General features: G+C 41.0%; 1 long non-coding RNA gene across 1 annotated transcript; it reads right to left on the bottom strand.

Moving 5' to 3' along the window:
- Positions 1-3489: 3489 nt before the first annotated feature.
- Positions 3490-4317, bottom strand: LOC139026548 (uncharacterized). Its single transcript, XR_011478377.1, has 2 exons — positions 4197-4317; positions 3490-3961 (listed from the first exon to the last, which is right to left on the bottom strand). It is a non-coding gene; the product is annotated as an uncharacterized lncRNA (long non-coding RNA).
- Positions 4318-9961: the final 5644 nt, after the last annotated feature.

Here is a 9961-nt window from a genome sequence, read left to right as displayed (position 1 = left end):
TATTTCCTGTGTTTGGTGCAAAATCCACTTGTCACTTAAATCTCGCTGGATTGAATACTTTCATACTCTTGCTTGTGCCTGTCATTTTTCCTGTTTTCTATTTTTATGTGTTTATCCTTTATTTAACAAGTCAGTTAAGAACAAATTCTTATTTACAATCAAGGCCTAACCCAGACAATGCTGGGCCAATTGTGCGCCGCCCTATGGGACTAACCCAATCCCGGCCGGTTGTGATACAGCCAGGTATTGAACAAGGGTCTGTAGTGACGCCTCTTGCACTGAGATGCAGTGTCTTAGACCGCTGCGCCACTTGGGAGACCACTCGGGAACGTTTAGGACCTTGGAAACAATGACTTGTCAAATACATTCCGGTAATGGCTGAATTGGGAATTGAACAAAGAAATAATTTAATAGAGTTAAATGTTTACATATTAGAATGAAAATGAAAAACTTCCGAAAGTCTGTGGAAAAAGTACCCAACTGTCATACTTGAGTAAAAGTAAAGATACCTTAATAGAAAATCACTCAAGTAAAAGTGAAAGTCACCCAGTAAAATATGAATTGAGTAAAAGTCTAAAAGTATTTGGTTTAAAATATACTTAAGGATCAAAAGTAAATGTAATTGCTAAAATACAGTGACAAAATATTCACTTGACTTTTTCCACATTTTGTTGCGTTACAGCCTGAATTTAAAATTGATTAAATTATGATTTTTTTGGTCACTGGCCTACACACAATACCAAATAATGTCAAAGTGGAATTATGTTTATCAAAAATKTTAATAATTAATAAAMAATKTAAATCTGAAATGTCTTGCTCGGCAATGAAAAGCCAACTGGCATTTACTCCTGAGGTGCTAAACTATTTCCCCCTCTATAACCACTGTGATTATTATTTGACCCTGATGGTYACCTATGAACGTTTAAATGTCTTGAAGAACGATCTGGCCTAAATTTCGGTACTCTTTTATAATCTTCACCAGCACAGSCAGAAGAAGACTGGCCACCCCTCAGAGCCTGGCTCCTCTCTAGGTTTCTTCCTAGGTTCCTGCCTTTCTAGGGAGTTTTTSCTAGCCACTGTGCTTCTACATCTGCATTGCYTGCTCTCTGGTGTTTTAGGCTGGGTTTCTGTACAAGCACTTTGTGACATCTGCTGATGTAAAAAGGCCTTTACAGATAACTTTGATTGAGTCAATAAATATTAAACCCCTTTGGTATGGCAAGCCTAAATAAGTTCAGAAGTAAAAATGTGCTTAACAAGTCACATAATAACTTGCATGGACTCAGTGTGCAATAATAGTGTTYAACATGATTTTTGAATGACTACAATCGAGCAGTGAATTTGAAACACAGATTCAACCACAAAGCCCAATGCCTCGCAAAGAAGGGCAGCTATTGGTAGATGGGTAAAAAAAAAGAATTGAATATCCCTATACACTTTAGATGATGTATCAATACACCCAGTCCTTCCTAACTCAGTTGCCGGAGAGGAAAGAAACCACTCAGGGAATTCACTATGAGGCCAATGTTGACTTTAAAACAGTTAGAGTTTAATGGCTGTAATAGGAGATAACTGAGGATGATCAACAACATTGTAGTTACTCCACAATAACAAAAAATATTCCAAAACATGCACCCTATTTGCAACAAGGCACTAAAGTAATACTACAAAAATTGTGGCAAAGCAATTCCTGAATACAAAGTGTTACATTTAGGACAAATCTGTAATGACCGACGCTGGAGAGGAGAAGCTGGTACGGGAAGTCAACATTTAATCAGGAACAGACAGGTAACAAAACTGGAAGTGTCAGCAAACAACATCAAATGACAATTAATGCTGAAGCAGGGAACAGAGCAGGGAACMAGACAGATATAKAGGAGGTAATGACAGAGGTGATTGAGTCCAGGTGAGTCCAATAATCGCTGATGCGTGTGACGGGGTGGAAGGCAGGTGTGCGTAATGATGGTGGCRGGAGTGCGTAATCYTGGGGAGCCTGGTGCTTTCGAGCGCCAGGGAGGGGGAAYGGGAGCAGGAGTGAAAAAATCTAATGCAACACATTACTGAGTACCACTCTCCATATTTTCAAGCATAGTGGTGGCTGCATCCTGTTATGGGTATGCWTGTATTCGTTAAGGACTGRGGAGTTTTTCAAGATAAAAATGTTTACATAATGGAGCTAAGCACAGGCAAAATCCTAGAGGAAAACCTGGTTCAGTCTGACTTCCACCCAGTGGTGACTTGTCATTCAGGGCATGTTTTGGGCCACACCTGTTTGGCCCCACCTGTTCCCCCCCCCCTGTTTTACATGTTATTTGGCATTAATACGTGTCACTTATCAGTTTGCAAACAATGTAAAAAAAACAACAACATTGAGTTAATAAAGCCGCATTCAAACATGGTCTATTTTTTGCTTTCTTGAGTAAAGGCAGCTCCAAAATGCAGGTGTTTCTCATGGGGACACTACGTCACCTCAAAATCTACGGGGAGAGCTCGAAAATTCAAACCCCTTGGGTGCTGCCATATAGTTAMATTTGRAGTGCCCAACCAAGAAGGCTCAAGGTCATTGGCCACAGATAAAATTAYGTYAAATCACGTTATATCTACAGTAGCTTTGATTGGACAGACATCATACTMTCAAAATCTTAGCTAGCAGTCATCATCATGAATCAAGTCTACAATCTCCTGGCAAATCCCTTTTAATCCTTGTCACATGAAGAGAAATAATGAATGGAAATTACAGATAAAACTTATCGGTGATCATCGGGTATTGGACAAAACATTACACAACAAGTTGGAAATCGCAAATTCAACAATGAGTGGTTTGGAAGGAATCAGTGTGTAATTGCAATCATTGCAAAGCAATCACTAGCATGCTCTTCAGTGGAGTGGATGTCTGGTAAAGTCTGGGTTTAACACATGCGCTGGATTCACCTTACCGTGAAGTGCTTACTTACAAGCCCTTAACCAACAATGCAGTTCAAGAAATAGACTTAAGAAATATTTTACTAAATAAGTTTTTTTTTAAATGGAATAAAAAGTAACAATAAAATAACAATAACGAGGCTATATACAGGGGTACCGGTATAAAGCGTTTCACATTCTCTACTGGTTGAAATTAAGTCTCTCATTTTATGAAACTACAACCTATTCCTGTGTTTGTCAGATCAATGCAGATGAAGGAAATTAAATGTTGAGATGAACCAGTTTTACAGTATTTACATGATGCATAGGAAGTGTTAGTGTACTGTTGATTTTTAATTTATATTTCTGTATATATGAATTACAAATCAGCCTTTAACTAGTTAAACCATGTTTCTAGTATATTGCATAGTTACAATGTGTAACCATTGATGTCCCAGGACCAAGATTGGTAAACACTGTTGAAGTGTATCATTGTAATACATACATGCAGACACAGCATCATTCAAAGACTGGCATTTGATACTCCTGGTATTGGATATGACTGAAAAATGATCTCACAGACATTCACACCTGAACTGCACCTTTATTTGCCAAGGTAGAGTACATGATCAGTGAATATATTAAAAAGTACAGACTACAATGTGGGCATCCTTGGTACAAAGTTATATTATATTCTACTCAACCATAGGCTTCATTAGTGTCATTCAGGCTGTTTTGAAGTTGATACAACTGGCTATGAAAGATGAGGTTCATAGCTAGGTTCTGAACTAATATGCATACCAAACGTTTTAGGGTCCATACACAGATCGGCTAGCTACACATCCATAGGCATACAGGTATTTTTTATCCTCCACTGCACAATAAGCAAAAAAATGGTTAGCTAGCTACATTACTTCATCGGCATTGCATGGCAAATATCAGCAAGGCAAGCTTACAAAATTGTACATTCAATTTGCAGTAAATGCTTTAGCTAGCTTGATTCTTTACATCCACTGTTTCACAAGACAACTGCCTGGTTTGCTGGTTGTTTTAGGAGTCCCTAAAACATTAAACAACCAGAATTACAAGTTCATAATCATGTCACAACACACATAAAGCTAGCCAGCTAACGTTAGCTGTCTAATGTTAGCTAGTCAGCTAGTTTGCTAAATCGCGATTTTCGTAAATTACCGTTTGACAGAAAAAATATGCATAATCGTTTGTCTCTACATTAACATATTCCTCTGAACTGTACATTTTTTTGCATATTTCGTTATGATGTTATAATCACTTACATTTATAACATCCATCCTAGTATTTTTGTCAGCCRTCTTTGCTGAAGAAAGTCTCCATCCTTGCGTCCCATAGCGTCTAWTTCGTCATGGAAACCACTCGATATGATTGGTCATCGCCCAGCGGTCGCCGCTGATGATTTGCTTAAAGTTGGGAAAAGTTTATCTTTTCACCTCCTCCCACGCCACCTTCGCGCCGTGCAACGGTCCCCCGCCCTCTCCGCTTCTCACCGCTTTCCTTCCATTGAAAATGAATAGGAAGCGGTGTGTCAGCGTGCGGCACAATGTGCTAGTGGACACGGGGCATTAGACCGATGTCGGGAGCTATAATTCAGTCAATATCTGATGCATTGTTTTTGTTTTTTTTATCTAAAAGTTTGGAGTATCTTCATCCATTGTCCAACTGTTGCATTAGAATTGTTGCTAGTGACACCGCCACCCAACACAAGAACTCATTAGCAGTCTGGGTGACTCACTTCAAGGAGAMATACTATTTTAGATGGTAGACAGTACTTAAAAAGCCAGGGTCGTTTTTCTCTGCTWCCTTTTTTTAGCCCTCACCACTCTGTACCACTGCTACTGCAGACAGCACTATTACAGTATTGAGTAATGACTGAGGCAGGGACAGAGAGGAGGTGGAGGTTCATAGGTACTGTATATGAATTGGATTACTGATAGCCAACTCATATCCCATGCTGTGTAAACAGCAGGTGTAGACTAACAGTGAAATGCTTACTTATGGGCCCTTCCCAACAATACAGAGAGAAAGTGTAATAAATATCATTTATTATAACACAAGCATATTTGCTAATACATTGTTATAACTAACTTCTTTCCAAACAGGGGTTTCTCACAAACTCATAGCAGATACGGAGACCACACACACCCAGAGGACAGATGGCTGACACAGGCTTTTCAATAAAGATGATAAGAAAGGGGTGCCTGTCTGTGCATAATCACGAGAAACTGGACACACACATACCAAAGGAAGAGGGCTGACGTAAACCTTTCATAAACACGAATAAGACAGGAACATCTACGCACACAGCAAAAAACTCCTCTTCAGTCTGAACATTTTACAGAGACACACAGAAATGTCAAAAAGGAACATCTACGCACACACACGTAATCTCCTGTTTTAGCTGAACATTTCTGAAGACAAAGAACTCTACTCAGAGCCAATGGGAACAGTGATACTGGCCTGAAGGAGACCTCGCCCAACTCATCAGAACCAACCAGAGGAGCCAGAACTTCCAGACTCAACCTACTTTCTGTACTGTATAAAATGTATATGCACTCTGTTATCTGGGTTCTTTCAGAGAGTTCCATTTTGAGCTTGATGAAGGGTCCGTGCACGCTATTCAGATAATCTTTACTCTGAATAAATTGCTTTTTAATTAACCTCATCCACCCTGTCAGAGTTCTTCTACTTCGTCTCAGTTCTCCAGTAAACTTGTTTTATCAACAAAAGAAAAAGACATTATAGGAAACATAATAACACAATAAATAAATGAAAGATAACTTGGTTTAAATGCACAGGCAACCAGTACTGAGTTGATGATAACTTGGTTAAATACACAGGCTACCAGTACTGAGTTGATGGTTAAATACACAGGCTACCAGTACTGAGTTGATGATACTTGGTTAAATACACAGGCTACCAGTACTGAGTTGATGGTTAAATAACGCAGGCTACAGTACTGAGTTGATGGTTAAATACACAGGCTACCAGTACTGAGTGATGGATTAAATACACAGGCTACCAGTACTGAGTTGATGGTTAAATACATAGGCTACCAGTACTGAGTTGATGATAACTTGACTAAATACACAGGCTACAGTACTGAGTTGATGTTAAATACACAGGCTACCAGTACTGAGTTGATGGTTAAATACACAGGCTACCAGTACTGAGTTGATGGTTAAATACACAGGCTACCAGTACTGGAGTTGATGGTTAAAACATAGGCTACCAGTACTGAGTTGATGATAACTTGGCTAAATGCACAGGGTACCAGTAATGAGTTGATGATAATTTGGCTAAATGCGAGGTACCAGTACTGAGTTGATGATAACTGTGGATAAATGCGCAGGGTACCAGTACCGAGTTGATGGTAACTTGGCTAAATGCGCAGGGTCACCAGTACCGAGTTGATGGTAACTTGGCTAAATGCACAGGATACCAGTACCGAGCTGATGATAACTTGGCTAGCAAGACAGGATACTTGTAACCGAGTTGATGATAACTTGGCTAAATGCACAGGTACCAGTACCGAGCGAGTGATGATAATTGGCTAAAATGCACAGGATACCAGTACAGGTTGATGATACTTGGCTAGAATGCACAGGATACCAGTACCGAGCTGATGATACTTGGCTAAATGCACAGGCATGACCAAGTACCGAGCTGATGATAACTTGGCTAAATGCACAGGATACAGTACTGAGTTGAGATGTAACTTGGCTAATGCACAGGGATACCAGTACCGAGTTGATGATAACTTGGCTAAATGCACAGGATACCAGTACCCGGGCTGATGATACTATTGGCTAAAATGCACAGGATCCAGTACCGCGTACCGTGAGTGATGAAACTTGGCTAAATGCAGCAGGATACCAGTACCGAGTTGATGTGCAGGGGGTGTGAGGTAATGTAGGTAGATATGTGCAATATAGGTATGGATAAACTGACTAGGCAACAGGATAGACAATCAAAAGTAGGAGCAGCATATGTGATGAGTGAAAAGAGATGTTTTTGTACAGCACTTCGAGATATTAGCTGATGTACGAAGGGCTATATAAAATAAACTTGATTGATTGATTGATGTTCAGAGTCCTGTTGGTTCCAGACTTTGTTCTCTTTGCTACCGCACGGCAAGCGGTACCGGTGCACCGTATATGACTTGAGATCCTCAGATCCTCAAAATTCTACAGCTGCACCACTGAGAGTGTCTTGACTGGCTGCAACACCGCTTGGTGTGGCAACTGCTTGTTCATCCGACCGCAAGGTGCTACAGATGGTGATGAGTACGGCCCAGTACATCAGTAGAGCCGAGCTCCCTGCCATCCAGGACCTCTATACCAGGCGGTGTCAGAGGAAGGCCTTAAAAATTGTCAAAGACTCCAGCCACCCAAGTCATAGACTGTTGTCTCTGCTACCTCATGGCAAGCAGTACCGATCCACCAAGTCTGGAACCAACGAGACCCTGAACAGCTTCTACCCCCAAGCCATAAGACTGATAAATAGTTAGTCTGGGTAGCTATTGTTTAACGATTTAACTATCTGCCTTGACCCTTTTTGCACAAACTCTTTTAACACATCACATACTCTGCTGCTACTGTTCACTATCTGTCACTTTATTCCTAGTTATATGTACATATCTACCTCAATTACAGCGTACCCCTGCACATCGACTCAATACTGGTACCCCGTGTATAGAGCCAAGTTATAGTTACTGAATGTGTATCTATTATTACTTTCATTATTACATGTTTTACATGTTTTACTTTTCTATTATTTTCTTTCTCTCTGCTTTGTTGGGAAGGGCCGTAAGTAAGCATTTCACTGTTASTCCACACCTGTTGTTTACAAAGCATGTGATGTTTTAGCATGGGCAGGGGCAGGGCCATTGAGGCCTTCCACCATGCTTCTGTAACAGTACTCTTCCTGCGTTGTGTACAATCAATCATCGACACGAATTCCAACTTGTAGCACCAGTCATGGAGATTTATTCTGATAGGAACAGCACAAAATTGCACGTCATGCAATGCACGGCTCACCATCYAGCTCTGCACTCACGCACCACCAGACACAGTAAGTTGCTAGCTAGTATTAGCTGGAATCCTCTACAACAAAATGCACAACAAATATTCACCAAAAAACACTACATCTTATGTGTGGTGTTCTAATAACATTTACAAACAAATTGATATAAATTGTACATTTAAATCATCACTTGGGAGTATAAAAATAACTTTTGACGTACACTGCTTTGCAACCAACAACTTGCCACTGGTTTGGTGCTAGTTCACTGGGACGATTCTAATGAAACATCCTCCCTCCCTCGTAAGCAAGCTACGCAAACCAGCCAATAAGATGCCATGTTGAGTAGGTGAAGGCAAGAGTAAAATAAAAAACACATTGGCTTAACAATAAAGTGGCAAGGGGAATCACCAATATAACCCTGTTACACTTCCGCCATTTTAAAACTAGTCAAAGGAGKCAACTAGGTGGGGATTCCTATGGGTTGTAGTCTCAATGGCACTGCCCATGCTGTCACAGACCCTAATGGCACAGATAGTATAATGGCACAGGGAAGAGAGGAAGAAGAGAATGAGGAAAGCAGAGGTTGGATTTGAATTGGAGGAAGATGGCAATAAAAATGGCGATGGGGTGTCGATGAAGAGTGGTGTCAAGTGCAAACAGAGTGAGCCAGACTGAGTTCTGGAGGTGAAATGGAAGTGAATAAGGGGAGAGTTAAGTGAGGTGGAAGGTGTGGTGAAGAGCTCAGCACCAGATCAATTGACATGATAAAGAAGAATCTGGTCCAGTAAGAGTGAACTTTTTTGGGGAGAAAGTGGACTCTTGCCTTTTGGTCGGATTCATTTGTGGTTTCATGGTGGGTGAGAGAGGAGTTGGGTGCAGTTGAATCAGTGAAGGTAACCCGTAGTAGACTTGTGATATTTGTTTGTGTTTGTTCTGACCAGAGGATAGCGGACACTCTGTGTCACGCAACTTGGGTCTAGATCTGTTTCTTGCTTTGCTCTTAGAAACAGGGGTCCTTTGAAAGTAGTGATTTCTGGGGGTAGCGTTAAGTGTGGAGGTGGAGCAATTGAAGGTGAGAATTCCTGGTGTTTGTGATGCCCACCGTTCAGACCTGGTGGTGAGCGTGGTGAAACAGAGGAGTGACTGTCAGTCCCGGTGGTGAGCGTGGTGAAACAGTGTCACTGTCAGTCCTTTTGAGTTTTGAGTCATATATTAGTTATCCTGTTAGAGCTTTTGTGCCTAATCCACTGCAGTGTTTCAGGTGCCACGTTCATGGCCATGTTCATAGTTTGTAGGAAGGAGATTCCAAGATGTGGGAAGAGTGCAGGAGGATATGTGATAAAGGATTGTGTAGTTTCGGTGGATAAAAGTGTGTGTGTGTGTGTGTGTGTAAACTGTAGGGGTGCCCATGTTGCTGGGGATCGGAAGAGTCCGGTGAGAGAGAGGCAGGTTGAAGTGGTCAGAGTAGTGCAGAAAGTGTCGTATGCTGAAGCAGTGAAGAAAGTAGAGGAGGATGGGTCAAGTGTGAAGGATCCCGAGAGTAGAACATCTGTGCCAGCACAGAGAGATAGACCAACGAGTGATGTTTGCTTCAGTAAGGTTGGCTTTTTAGCGTTCATAGCAATGGTTATCAACTGTACCACAGAAATGGAATGTAAATGACAGCAAATAGATGTTGTGGTGGCAGCTGCAGAGAAGTATTTGGGTACATGAGATTTGACATTGGAAGAGTTACAAATCAAATCAAATCAAGTTTATTTTATATAGCCCTTCGTACATCAGCTAATATCTCGAAGTGCTGTACAGAAACCCAGCCTAAAACCCCAAACAGCAAGCAATGCAGGTGTAGAAGCACGGTGTGTTGAGTGGTGGTGTTTTTCTCTTTCCCCATTTTTTGTAATGACAAAGTACAATAAATGTATTGTATGTATTGTATTTAAATGCGTCCAATTGGTGGCAGTAATGCATCATATTGGATGCCAACCGCCGTTAAACTCCAAAG

Source organism: Salvelinus sp. IW2-2015, unplaced genomic scaffold (assembly GCF_002910315.2).
Source record: "Salvelinus sp. IW2-2015 unplaced genomic scaffold, ASM291031v2 Un_scaffold5070, whole genome shotgun sequence".
Taxonomy (NCBI): Eukaryota; Metazoa; Chordata; class Actinopteri; order Salmoniformes; family Salmonidae; genus Salvelinus; species Salvelinus sp. IW2-2015.
Note: the sequence above shows the minus strand (reverse complement) of the source record. Positions and strands in the feature narration are given on the sequence as shown.